Source organism: Ovis canadensis, chromosome 13 (genome assembly GCF_042477335.2).
Source record: "Ovis canadensis isolate MfBH-ARS-UI-01 breed Bighorn chromosome 13, ARS-UI_OviCan_v2, whole genome shotgun sequence".
NCBI classification, from domain to species: Eukaryota; Metazoa; Chordata; class Mammalia; order Artiodactyla; family Bovidae; genus Ovis; species Ovis canadensis.
The window spans coordinates 28,814,862-28,829,506 of record NC_091257.1 but is presented as its reverse complement, the minus strand read 5'-3'; the positions used below and the strand labels follow the sequence as shown (position 1 = coordinate 28,829,506).

At 35.5% G+C, this 14,645-nt stretch overlaps 1 non-coding gene and 1 pseudogene across 1 annotated transcript; both read left to right on the top strand.

Annotated features, from left to right (window-relative positions):
* The first annotated feature begins 1,137 nt into the window (after positions 1-1,137).
* LOC138417979 (U6 spliceosomal RNA) lies at positions 1,138-1,237 on the top strand (annotated as a pseudogene).
* Positions 1,238-11,560: 10,323 nt separating this feature from the next.
* Positions 11,561-11,632, top strand: TRNAG-UCC (transfer RNA glycine (anticodon UCC)). The gene has a single exon. It is a non-coding gene; the product is annotated as a tRNA-Gly (tRNA).
* Positions 11,633-14,645: the final 3,013 nt, after the last annotated feature.

Sequence of the window (14,645 nt, the reverse complement as noted above, 5' to 3'; positions counted from 1 at the left end):
CATAGATAAGAGACAAATAAATCAATCAAGTACATTTGCAAAAAGAAATTTAAAAATCCAGGAAAAGATGGGAATTTCTCTTTTCACAGTTCTGTTAACATTCTCATATAAAATTATGGCAAAATTCAGTAGTATTTGAAAGTAATGTAGATAATTTATTTGGTGCTGTGTAAAATCACTAGTTTTTAAAACTTATTTCTTCTTCATGACATAGCCAGATAGAAATGGAGTTGAATTATTTGAAATGTGTTTTAATTTTCCATGTATTTTAAAGTTGAAGTTTACTGGCTACTTTGTTGCATGAAGTAAAGTATATTTGCAATATTGTAAATATATACATATTTTTCATGCATAAACAGATAATTTAAGAACTCAAGCTAAAATGATTCCTCTATGGGACCAGGACCCTCTCTTATGACTGCATATATTATATTAATTCACTGATCAAGAAGTTTGAATAATGTTCTAATGTTCCAGTTTTTGTATTTTTTTATTCTGGAGTCTTAGGTTTCAACTTCAATTATTTAGGGAAAATCTAGTCAAAGACCTTTACGTAATAATTTTATGGAAGAAGAAATGGAAAGTGAAATCATGACAAATTATGTACTAATACCTATTTACCTTACATCTGAGAAGCAGCATTAAAATTTCTTAGATAAAAAGAATATCTCCATGTCCTTATGGACACAAATATCAGTGTTGTAGAAGCAGTATAGGCAAAAATTTCTTCCTAATTTTGGAATACTTTGTAAGGCTTTAAAAGGCAAAGAGCGTGAAGAGTTATTTGAATTTGTGTGTTTACGAATGCATTGAGATGTGCAAGCGGACGCGAGATGTCTCGGACAGTTTCACTACATGGTTTTATAGCTTGATGTTGGAGACTGGGAGATGATGCTGTATGAAACATCTCTAAATTTTGCATAGGATGGCATTTTCCAGTGTCGTGAGTGTAAGCCAATTAATGAACAATGATGAATGTTGGTTACATTTAATATGTCTTCTAAGGAGTACAATATTAAACATTTAATACCTCAAAGGAATGTTTCAGGCTTGTCCACACATGCCTCCAACTCCCCTCCAAAAGACGACACTACAGAAAGATCTCATCATGTCCTAAAGGCCTTAAAAATAAATGCAGTGCTTCAGGAGAACACACACTAAAACTGGAATGACCCTGAGAGGATTAATATGGTCCCTGAGCAAGGATGGTGTGTATTAATATGTCCTCCAAGTGTCTCATATGTTTAAACACGAGGCAGTTTTTTTTTAAAGGCTTAATTCTGTCAATAGTCAAAAAAATTTTTAGGTAGCAAATAAGACATCTCCAAAGCCAGTCACATCTGTGAAAAAAAAAAAACAAACTTTTTTTTTTTTACCAAATCTGTATATTATAAATATATGCACTTCAGTACAAAAGTAATCATGAGATTATTAACTTTAAATTATGACTCCCAGAAATAAATAATTAATAGACAGACAAATAATAGATTATCTCAGGTGTGACAGGGTGGCGAGAGGACAGTTTTTTTTATTAAATGAAAGATGAACCAAAAACTTTTATTGGAAGTAAAATAAGATAGATTTTAGTCATATAATAACATTCTTAGACTTCTGACTCTAAACTACGCTTAAATTCCTTGTCTTTGTTACAGGAACTTGATAAAGAGACCAAAGTCATTGTTTGCTTAAAGTTTTGTAGTCCTATGAAATAGCTCCAAACAACTAAACTCTAAATAACAAATATTTCATTTTTTTCTACTGTATGCTAAGGAAGAGAAAGAAACCTAATATTCATTGAAGTTACCTGGTACCTCGTGTTATACCCTTTACATGTATTATTTATTTGGTTTTAGAGACATTCCTAAGGTACTAAAATTAAAATTATGATCATGTTGCAATATTTCCAAGTCACTATTGAAAATATGGCAGACATTCAAATTAGAGATAGATTTTAGGGATTAAATATTCATAAGGCAAAAATATATTTTATTTACTGAAAAAGGAAATTATGAATACAGTTTGCATTTGACCAAATCTTCTAATCCTGGGCTTGGTTTGTGTTGCAATAGCACTGTTTGTCAGCAGAATAAGGTAATTGCTGTAGATAATGTTTGAGAAAAACTTATATTTTAACAACAGAAAATAGTAGCTACACATTCCAAAAGGCTATATTCTAAAATTTTATTTTACAGAATATTTACGTATTTTAATATTGAATACATAAAAGTAGGGGTTCAAAGTCTGATGTAAGTGATAAAGTCAAGCAAACTCTATAAAGTATTTAATATTTGGAAAATCCTTTGAGGAATGGCTGTTCATATAAAGAACTGATGCTCTGAGTCCATTTTCTACTTTCCCGATCTTCATGGTTCCCTGGGTGTTGCCAAATGGACATTTTCCATACAATTAAATGCACAGATTCCATAACTTGGCTCTGTTTTTACTTTCCTTTCTTCATACTTATTTCACTTGGGTTAATATTTGTTTTCAGCTTATTTCCTCATTCTTTGTGTTGAACCAATTTTTCTAAAAGTCCACTTTTTCTACGAACTTCCAAATGACAAAATTAAAATGTTTTTAACTAAGATCAGGAAGAGGTTCACAGAAATCCTGCCATGGTTTCAGGAGTAGTTAACAATTCAGACAGGCACACCAATAAAAAGAACTGCCAGTGGAGAGCCCAGGTTCCTGAGTCCATTTTCTTCTATCACATGTAAGCTAATACTCACTGATAAACCACTAAATGCCAGGAAGCACATGAAGCATCTGAGACAATGCAATGAGCTGCCAGAGACTGGCAACACAAGAGCAGTTGCAAATATGGGTGTTGTGTGACCTGGATAAAATATCACAGTGTGTGCCTAATTTTTTTTTTCCAATCTGATTCCTATGCACAAGTCAGCCAAATGAGACTAAAACACCAAGAAAATAATAGCGAAGACAAAAATGCCAGATACTTATTAACTTGTAGGTGAATGTATAGACTCTTTCTAAGCAGAAATGACCCCATTCCATGACTTTTAGATGGACAATGTCAGATTCAATATTGTAAACATATTAACAAGATTTTTTTCAATAAAATAGGGATAAATACCTGGAATAGAAAGGAAAAACGAAGAGTTTATGGTGTGTGAGAGATACCTGTTTTAGTAAAACCCTGAGTGTATTAAAAGTAAATCTGTTCTTTTTTGAATGGCATTTTCCTCTTATTATTTATAATTATTTACCTTGAGACATATTATTATTTACCTTAAGACATTTAAGCCTCTTATATGGTCGCATCTTAAGTTTTTATCTGCAAGGATTAAGTATATTGTTATAGCTAAATACTAAGCATTCAAGAAAACCATATTGCATATTTCAGTAGTCAAATTACGTTGAAAACAAAGTTTGTAATGGGGTATCTGCTTATTTCGTTTCAGTCATTTTCTCGCTTCCTTTAAGAGAGCACTTTCTTTTTGCGTACAGCAATGCACTTTTAAAAATCTGCCTTGTAGTTTTATTGTTGACTATACTGTTCCATAGTGTTCATATCCCATATTTCTATACTCTATCAAACCCTAATGAGAAACTTCCTGGGGTAAGATACTAATCTGTTTTTAGTGTTATGTTCCTTAGTTTCTAATACAGTGTCTTATATACATATATTGAGCATGCAACAATTATTTGAGTGCATACTATAAGCAGGCACTGTGATAAAGCAAGGGGCTATAGATAAGAATAGCACAGAAAATACTTTTTCTTACATTGCATACGAGATACTTAGAAAGCAGCGCACCATGGATTCACCACTTAATTTTGTAATTAGATCTAGATTCAGATCTTACAAGTTCTTTCTGTTTCAGTTTATTCATCAGTAGAAAAATGAATAGCTCTTACCAATGGCACCCCAACTCCAGTACTCTTGCCTGGAAAATCCCATGGACGGAGGGGCCTGGTGGGCTGCAGTCCACGGGGTCGCTGAGGGTTGGACACGACTGAGCGACTTCACTTTCACTTTTCACTTTCACGCACTGGAGAAGGAAATGGCAACCCACTCCAGTGTTCTTGCCTGGAGAATCCCAGGGACGGGGGAGCCTGGTGGGCTGCCATCTACTGGGTCGCAGAGAGTCGGACACGACTGAAGCGACTTAGCAGCAGCAGCAGCAGGGCTCCCTGGTAGCTCAGCTGGTGAAGAATCTGCCTGTAATGCAGGAGACCCGATTCGATTCCTGGGTTGGGAAGAACCCTTGGTGAACAGATAGGCTACAGATTAAAGTAAATCTCTCTAGTATTCTTGGGCTTCCCTTGTGGCTCCGATGGCAAAGAATCTATGTGCATTGTGGAGACCTGGGTTGGGAAGATCCCCTGGAGGAGGGCATGGCAACCCACTCCAGTATTCTTGAAGGGGCTTCCCTGATATCTCAGTTGGTAAAGAATCCGCCTGCAATGCAGGAGACACTGGTTCAATTCCTGGGTTGGGAAGGTCTCTTGGAGAAGGGAAAGGCTACTCACTCCAGTATTTTGGCCTGGAGAATTCCATGGACTGTATAGTCCATGTGGTCCCAAAGATTTGGACATGACTGAGCGACTTTCATTTTCACTTGCCCAAGAGGTTTGTTGCAGGTGCCAAATCATATTATTAAAGTAAATCTCTTAATATGTTATTGGGTTGTATGAAGTTTATAATAGACAGAAGCTATTTATTATTTAACGTGTGTTAAATTGTATCACTTTATTTTTTAATGCTATTGAAAATAGCATAGCACACATTGCTATGGCTACATGTTTAGGCATATATATACAGGGCCATTGGGTGAAATATTTACGGTATAACATTGTCTTATTAATGAAACCTATACCACATATCTCCTCATTGATTTTGGTGAGATAAACTTTTATAAGTTTCTTCTGAGGGATTTCTCAATATTTAACTTTGTGAATTTTGCTATGTTTATGTTTAAAAGCTCTGTGATCACTGAGAAATAGTGTCATTTATATTTTTACCTTTCCTAAAAATATATTTATTTTATAAATTTGAATCCTCTTTTACCTTTTTGTTGTTCAGTTGCTAAGTCGTGTCCAACTCTGTGACCCCACAGACTGTAGCATGTCAGGCTTCTCTTTCCTTCACAATTTCCTGGAGTTTCCTCAAACTCATGTCCATTGACTCAGTGATGCTATCCAACTATTTTATCCTCCTTTACTTTAAGTTCATACTAACTTAAAGTATAAGATAAGGATACAATTGAAGGGCTATTTTCCAAGAAGCCATGTATCTCAAAATTATTTGATAGTTATTACATTTGCTCATATAAATTTCATAATATATTCATGATCGTAAAGTTTATAACTCCTGGGAATAAGAATTATACTGTTACTTAAATTATGGTATTGCTTATGTTGTAAGCATATATAGAGACCTAACTTCTTATTTCTTTCAATGTGAACTTTTTTTTTTTTGGTGAGCAAATATGTCTTAAATATCAATATATACCTCAGTAATTTTAGATTCAAATATCCCATTCTTCAAGTTTTAAATGTTATTTATAATTACCCTGTTGTGCATTTTTAGGTAAAATTTCCAGGGATGTATCTGTGAGCAGTCTATGTTCTCAATCCTGCAGATCTAAGCACAGATGTCTGTTCTGTTATCCAGCATATTAAATACTTTGTTCTTGGTCAAAATATCCTTGTGCCATGATATTTTTACTCTCAAAACTTTGTTCTCATTTTACATTGCATTCTGGGCACTCTGAATTAAGTAGAACCTAAAACCAGTATGACTTTATTTTTACTTTTTGTGAATTTTTTCTTTAAATTCAAAAACTCTGCCAAGTTTATTCTAAGTCACTTCATTTTTGTGTGTGAGTGTGTGGGTGGGCGGCAGGTTAATGAAATCTATTGACTCATAAACCTAGGTAATGCCTCTTGTTTTCTTTATTTTTGCAGTCTCTTAAAAAGGATTCTCTTAATGAGTGATTGTTTAGCTTCAGTTGTTATAATTTATTCCCAATGGCTGTTGATTATTTATTTTGTCATTTTTTATATTTTTCTTTATATCTAGATATCTATAATCTTTATTAATGATTGCATTTTCTACAAGGCCAATTATGTTCTTTACTATAACTGAAGCCAACTTTAATTTTTCCATGTGGTATCTTTTTCTTTACCATGTTCTTTTTATATACTTGCCAGCAACATTTAGAATTCAACATTCTCCCTATTTTCTTATTTTCCCCATTTTATATGTATTTGACATGTTTATGGCATACTGTTTTCTTAAGGAAAAACTACATTTATTAGCTTAAGGTCAATGTTGTTTTTTATCCTTGAATGAGGTAAAGCCTAACACTGATGATATTTGCAAAGGACATTATTCTCTTCTATGGATATCACTTTCTTTTTGTTTCTAGAATCTCATAATCTCTTTACTGCTCTCTTCAGTAATACATATCTTCTCTAGGCAAATTCCAGGACCAAGCAAACCTTTAAATAGCCTAGTTACGCAAAAGTTATGCAGAATATTATCCTGTGTCTCCTGTCCTTTACTCTAAATAATAGAAGATGAATTAGTTCCTAGCTAATTGTAAATACTCTATATATTTTCAGAATGAATTATCCTCAGGCATTAGCAGTAGTCTACTTATTTCTGCTTTTTCCTTGCAATGATCCTTGAAATTCTTCATCAATTTTCAATCCTCCACAAGGGAAAGTTGTGGACTTCTGTAGACTAATGATAGATAATGACAAGGTTAAGAGGGTAGTCCTGACCAACTCTGGAATGAGAACTAGGAGTTAAGAGTGACCTCAGACTTTTTCATTGGCTCCTTGAATTAAAATCTTTATTGGATGTTATGTTGATGGATAAGATCTTTCTTTCTGTATAATAGCATTCTTATTTCATATAATCAGACATAAGTTAGTTCCTAATCATTTATTAGCTGGCTAATATGTAACCTTTCATCTTGGAAACTTAAATGTATTTCATCAGTATTTGTGGTTTCATCGGCTGCTACAATTTATTTTTCTGTGTTTTCATGAGTATATCAAAGGTCTGGCACAGGTAGGCAGCTGTCATCTGAAAGTTACACCATGACTTTCTAACACAGATTTCAGCGTCTTTAATAATAATTGGTAATGGCCTTTACTGCCTGTTGATACATTTGCTTTAATGATTAAGATTTATCATGATATTAAAAACTCTCAAGTAAGGAAAAATTTAATGTAATCCCCTTTCAGAAAATTTCACATGACTTGAATAGCTGATGATATGCCTTTAAAAAAAAAATCTGAGAAAATAATTTTTCCTGAACTTTTGAGAAGTATAACTTGAAAGAAAAGTAGACTTTTGTTTTAAAATTCATATTTTTTACGATTATGGAACAAATTTTATGCAACTATATAGAAAATATGAAATTCCAATTTAGAATTCCATCATGAAACTACATCATTCTAATTTCTCCATGCCACGGTTTGTTAATATTCCTCAAAGTCCCAGGATGCAACTATAAGACTGCATTCAAGTCTATGAACATGAGGCAATCATGCTCAGCAGAGTATAACAATAATTATAATAGAGATTAAATAAAAATAATTAGAAAAAGTTCATCTAGTTTTGATGTATTAATTATTCTGACCCTGTTCTATTCAGAGTCTAATTATCTGGTTCAGTGAAAATGCCAAGATTTCTAAGACTCATAAAAATTACATTCAAGTAATTATGTCAGCAAACTAAACAGTATTCATTTACCATGCCTTTTTATGCACACATTTGAATATGCTTTTTTAACTGTTTTTGCTCTTTGTTCCTATTCATGGGAAATAATACCTGTAGAGAAATTTGAAAGTCAGTTGCACTCTGAGTGTAATGTGCAATTCTTGCCGATATTCTTCTTTTGTAAGACTGCTGTAAGTCTCATATAACCTTTGTTTAAAAAACATGAATTAAAGTTCACTCTTCAGTTGTTTCAAAGAAACCTTTAAAACCTGTAGCTGTAGTTAAAAAAAAATTTTTTTAAGCAGTAATACAAAGCATCTCCTTGAAAGTTTCTTACCTTTGGTAGCTCAGAAACAAAGTAGGAAAAAAAAAAAAAAAAGAAAGAAACAAAGTAGGCCTCCAGAGTTACTTTTCTACCTTTATTTCTTTTAAAGACATATAATGGTATCGTATAAACGAGTCTGGATTTAGAAAAATCTGTGTGCGTATATAATATTGGTATCTTAATCTCATCAACTAAGTTTTAATATAGTTAAATATTTCAAATCACTGAGCAGTTTTAAGCTATGAAAAGCTTTCCATTTGTATGGCCCAGTTAGGAATTCCTTAATGCTCACAGCTAAGTAACTTCCTATAACAAAGACACAGAATTACACTAGTGAGGAAATCAATATCTGTTCCATTCCTTTTAATCTCTTTTACTATCTTGGTAAAGTATTCCATAGACATTTTAAGCAAAAATTTGTTGCTGGAAGTATTCAGATTGTTGCTTTGCTTCTGTTTCCTTCTTTGTATGGATAGACAAACAGAAGATTGGTTGAAAATATAACCTTCAGTTGAATTCATATTGGGAAGAATATGCTAATGGTTAAGGTTTGAACTCTTTCCCTGGTGTTCTAGCAATAAGACATATCTATGATGCACACAAATATGTTTGTAGTTATGGCCTATTTGTTAAAGGGGGGACTACATCTATCTTGATTCTCGGTTTATTTTCAGGAACTACAAATTAGTTCCAAAATTCATCCAGGATAGGAAGGGGCAGAAGAATCAAGGAAAGCTATTAAAATGGATGGAGCTGAAGTGAGACTAAGATGAGAAGAAGGCAGTAAAAAAATTTACATAAAATACACTCACAACCATGGCAAGGCTACCACGGCTTTGTATTCACTGAACATAGCTGAGGGGCTTCCCTGATGGCTCAGGGGGTAAAAATTCTGCCTGTAAGGCAAGGAGACACAGGAGATGCGGGTTTGATCCTTGGGTCAGGAAAATTCCACTGGAGGAGGAGACGGCAACATACCCCAGTATCCTTGCCTGAAAAACCCCATGGACAGAGAAGCCTGGCAGGCTACAATCCAAAGTGTCTCAAAGAACGGGACATGACTGAGCAACTGAATGTACACACACACATAATTAGGTAAAAATGGAAGTGAGGTTAGTGATGGAGCTGGTGCTGAAGACAAGTGGCCCAAAGACATGACTCCTTTGTGTTTTATATTCATAGAAATGACCCTGCTAGGACCTCCACAATAGAATTTTTTCATAGTCTCTACTTTTAAGCATACATTGAAGTGTTTGTCAATGCTAATATTAATAAGATATCATGAGAACCAATAAACTTTACAGAGAAAATGTCCTTTGAATTTGTGAGCTGTACTCAATATCCTAACTTGTTCTGAAATACCAGACATTGAAAATGAAACAGTAAAATTTTATAAGTAGCAGTCGGCATCTAGGCTTTAAGTAGAACAAGGACCCAAGGTTTTCACATGTTCAGATAATCGCATATACAGAGTATGTCACTTTCCCCCATTCTTGAAATAGCAGAAGGTTTAGAAGTAAGTAACTAGCTGTTTTGTGTTTTGATGCAAAGTGTCTCATTTTGACACCTGTTAAGTTTTCCCCTTGAACACGTTACTCGTTACTGCTGCAATACAGAAAATAAGATAATAATAGGAATGTATGCTTGCAATTCACCATCTAAATACGTGGACCTAACAGACAAGGTTATGAATAGGTTTTGGCAAAGGCTTCAGTGGAAGGAAAGCTCATCTTACCTGGTTTGGGCAACCCACCTTTCCACATGCTGCACCCTCCTCATCCAACCTTATTCTTCTGGGTTGAACAGAATTCCCCAAGGTTGCCTTTACAGTATTCTTCCCTGCCTTTCAATCAGCTGCTCAACTGATGGACCCATGTGGGATATCTTGGGGTAATTTCTGGTGACACTGGAAAGACAGCTCTGGGGTCAATCTCCACCCCTTCAATTTATCCGCAGTGTTCTCATCCTTCCAGTGTCTCCTTACCCGCCCTTGGAACTTGACCTGGCGGGCTAGAACCCTATCAGGAGTCTCTTTTAACCTGAGTTCTAGACGCAACCTGTTGGTCTCCTTCCTTCACTCTCGGTGAAGTGCTATCATTTTGGAGCCAGAAATATTGCCGTACGCTGTCAAGTGTAGAAATTAAACTATAGAGTCAGACTGCTTGCTTTCAAATCTTTTTCTTCACAGCTTGATGACCTAGAGCAAATTACTGAACCCCTATTGTCTGCAGTGTTCCTTGTCTCATAGGTTGTTTGAGATTAAATAAATATGTGAATATATGTGAAACGAAGAAAAGCTCTTGGCAAACAGTTGATATGATGTAAGTTTTAGCTATAAAATGACAGCACAATTTTTTATAAAAAGGTTACTATGAATTGTTTTTGTCATTCCCTATTTGTAATTTATATTATATATACCAAGCCCCAAATTTTCTTTGTTTGGCTTTTGATACTCAAGCAAATTATTTAGAAGTCCTTAGTTTTTCTTCTCTGTCAAATGTGTGGCATTTGCAAATGAAAAGCATTCATATTTCAAATTGTTACCCCTCTTACATATTTTAAAACTTACTGAGAAGTTCAGTAGTTTGTTAGTTAGTTTAGGCTACATCTACAATTCACCCAAGGCAGGAGGCGGCACTGAATCAGGTTTGAATGGTCTATATTTTATACAAATACATGTGAAAAACCAAAAAACCCAGTCTAAAAATTATACATTTTCGTGTATAAATCTGTGCAATGTAAATGCTTGATAACATAGACAAAGAAGTTTTTATGCATGCTCAGTTGTTTCTGACTCTTTGAAAGACATGGGTTTTCCCAGCAAGAACACTGGAATGGGTTACCATTTCCTACTCCATGGATGGAGTGATCTTTCCCATCCAGGGATGAAACTGCGTCTCTGATGTTTTCAGGGATCAAACCCTGTCTCTGGCAGGTGGATTCTTTACCAATGAGTCACTGGGGAAACCCAAAAAAATAAATCTTTATGACTATTAATAAAATAGGAGCTTCCCCATCTTGAAATCTGTTAACACGCACTGTACAATATTTTTTAGGGACTTTCTTTTGCAGGATCTCAGTGATTTTTACTCCTTTATAGAGTAGACCTTATCTTCATCATGCAAACACTAAAACTGATACTTGGAGACGGTAGATGATTCTAAGTGAGTAGTAAGTAACAGCAAAATTTAAATTCATGTTTTCTTCCCTGGGGCCCATCAACAGATTAATGGATTAAAAATATGTGGCATATGTATACAGAGTAATATTGCTCAGCCATGAGAAGGAAGGTTATCCTGCCATTTGTGACTTGGATGGACCTTAAGCATGTCATGCTGTCTGAGATAAGTCAAACACTGTATGATGTCACAAATATGTGAAATTGACCAATGTCAAACCTCAAAAAAAAAAAAAAAAAAAACAGAAAGTAAATGTGTGAGTACCAGGGGATGGGGATGAAGAGATAAGTCTAGAAACTTGTAACAAGTATTAAATAAACCATAGAAATATAATGTACAGTATCTTGGATATGTGTAGCGTTGGTAGTATAGTGGTGAGCATAGCTGCCTTCCAAGCAGTTGACCTGGGTTCGATTCCTGGCCAATGCAGTGGGCCGACCTTTTGGGATTCCCTGGTGGCTCAGACGGTAAAGTGTCTGCCTGCAATGTGGGAGACCTGGGTTCAGTCCCTGGGTTGGGAAGATCCCCTGGAGAAGGAAATGGCAGCCCACTCCAGTATTCTTGCCTGGAAAATTCCACGGACTGAGGAGCCTGGTAGGCTACAGTCCATGGGGTCACAAAGAGTCAGACACGACTGAGTGACTTCACTTTCTATATAGGCAATAATATTATGCTATAAGTATGTAATGTGAAAAATATTGGTACAAGAGCAACTATGTTTTATTAATAATAACATATAGATGTATCAAAGTGACATGCTGTGTACTCTACATATACACATTGTAAGAGGTCACATTTATCCAGTTTAAAAAGAATGTGTATTTTCTGATGCACCGTGGTCCATCCAATGTCCATTTCATGTCCCTTCTATGCATTTACCTGGTCATCAAATGCCCTCACCACATGGGTCTTAGAATTCTAAAATTTAGTCAAATGCTGTGTCCCACTGCAATCGCATGCTTTTGTTACATGGCAAGCCAATGAATCTGAGAGACGAGGAGCTGAGGCAAGGAAGAGACTTTAATCTGGAAGCCCGTAGAGGGAGAAGATGTCAGGCTAGCGCCTCAAAATAACCATCTTATTAGGAGTCTAAATGCCAGGTTCTTTCATAGATCAGAGATGAGGGGAGGTGAGGAAGCAAAGTATAAAGGCCATTAATCTTGCAAAGATCTAAAATGGCAAGCCTCAGGCAGGGGATGTGTTAATTTCTCCTTTCCCATTATCCACAGGTGGAGAGGATTCTGAACAAAGGCATTTTAGTTTAACCCTCGGGTGGAAGCTGAGTCAAACCATTCTGTATGATTATAATAACAAAAGCAACAAAAAGCAAGTCAAAGAAACAGTTCCATCATGGGGTTAGAATTGGTTTCCTCCCTGCCACACTTTCTCCTTGTCTTTTGTGATTCTCTATATAGGGAATTTATGAGTTTGTTTTTTTAATGGATGGATCCATGTCTCATAAGACTGTCAGGGGAGTGTGTAATTTCCTCAGTTCTGTCTCATCACAACAAACATGTGAAGCAATGGACGTTAAAGCCCTCGGAGCATCACAGCTTTCGGACAGTGTTACAGCTCCATGTTACAGCTCAATTTTATTTCGAAAATAAAGGAAAATACATCCTCAAGGCATGAGGGCATGCTGACCCAAAAGACACGAAGAGAGAGAGAGAATGAGAGAGCGTGTGCGCGCACAGGAGAGACCCCCAGCCCTTTGGCCCCTCGGCCCCTCGGCCCCTCTTTTTGTCTGCTTTTTCCTCCCCTGGGCCTGCCCTATGTAAACTGGGCTAGCCAGGAGTGCTCTTTGTTCTACTTGAGGTCCTCACTCCCGTCCTCGGACCTTCCCTTGTTCTATTTTCATGGGCTTTTCCCCTTCCTTGGCTTCTGGCCACTGCCACTCTGGACTCCTTTTTCCTATTCTAACTACCTAACAAGACCATTTTCTTCTATCCCTTTAATAGTGGAAATTTAAAACATTTTCATTGGCATAATTTACTTTGCTTGTTATACCCAGGCCATAGGGAGGTGGCGTTTGTGTCAGGAAAGATTTGCTGTCTGAAGATTTAGGATGTGCAAGCTCTTTAGAGCTCAGTAACTATCAGCCTATTTACTTTGAGTATAATATTAATAGATGCTACCCAGAGCAGGGCTCATGGTATGATTCATATGTGACAGTTTGCATATAGATTCCTAAAGGAATATGTATTCTAGGGAAAATTTATAATGATAATGGCAAAGAAATTAAAAGTAACATCTAACTGATGAACCTATTTGCAGAGCAGCAATGGAGATGCAGACATAAAGAACAGATTTGTGGACACAGGGAAGGAAAGGGTGGGACCAACTGAGAGAGTAACATGGAAACATATACATTACCATATGTAAAAATGATAGCCAGTGGGAATTTGCTGTGTGTCACAGGAAGCTCAACTCATGCTCTGCGACAACCTAAGAGGGTGGGACGGGGTGGGAGATGGCAGAGAGGTTCAAGAGGGAGGGGAACGTATGTATATCTGTGGCTGATTCACATTGATGTATGGCAGAAACCAGCACAATATTGTAAAGCAATTATCCTCCAATACAAAACTTATAAAAAAGTAACAAGTATAAGTTTTTTAAAAAAATTAAAAGCCAAACATTTCAGAAATATGAAGCCACATTAGAATTGTGCATACAGAAATTTGTATTAATCTATACATAAGTCTTTGATGGTTAAGTTTTAATAACTTCTTTAGAGGAGTACAGAAGTGAACCTAGATGATAACACCACATTTTATTTATCCAAAAATAATTAACAGAGGTAGATGAATTTTAGCTTTTACAGGTTACCATTTTAAAATAGAGGTGACCATTCTACTCTAGAAAAATGCAATGCACTTTGCTCAGCTTTCTGGCCAATGGGGAAGGCCTCAGCCACTTTATGTCAGAAGACTACCCTGAAACAAAGGCTGGGGAATTTCCAAACTTAATACATACATAGTAACAAGTATCAGAAACAGTAGAGAGCAGGTAAGAGTAATAAATGTGCAATTTGTACTTATAGGAAGACCATTAAAGCATTTTAATACTAGAATATTCTATACTCAAATCCCAAGAAGTACTATCTCATCTTTGAAAACCTCAAGCAAGTGTACTTTATAGGTGCATAAATGCATATATTCTGTCATTATTTTATTGCATGCAGAATGTCTTTTGATATTATAATGATGAAATACCTCTCAAGGAAAAAATGAAAAGATAAAGCAAACACTTCAAAAATAAAAAGATTAAAGGAGAGATTATGTCCATATTCTCTTAGTACATATTGTATTTTTTTTTAATCTAGACACATTAAAATTCTTAAGGTAGATGGATAGTTGTCAATAAAGAAGTATAGGATCTTAAAATTTTTGAAGTTTTAGAAGCAGTGAAGTGATACAGAATAAAGATATCTGAAGTTAAAAAG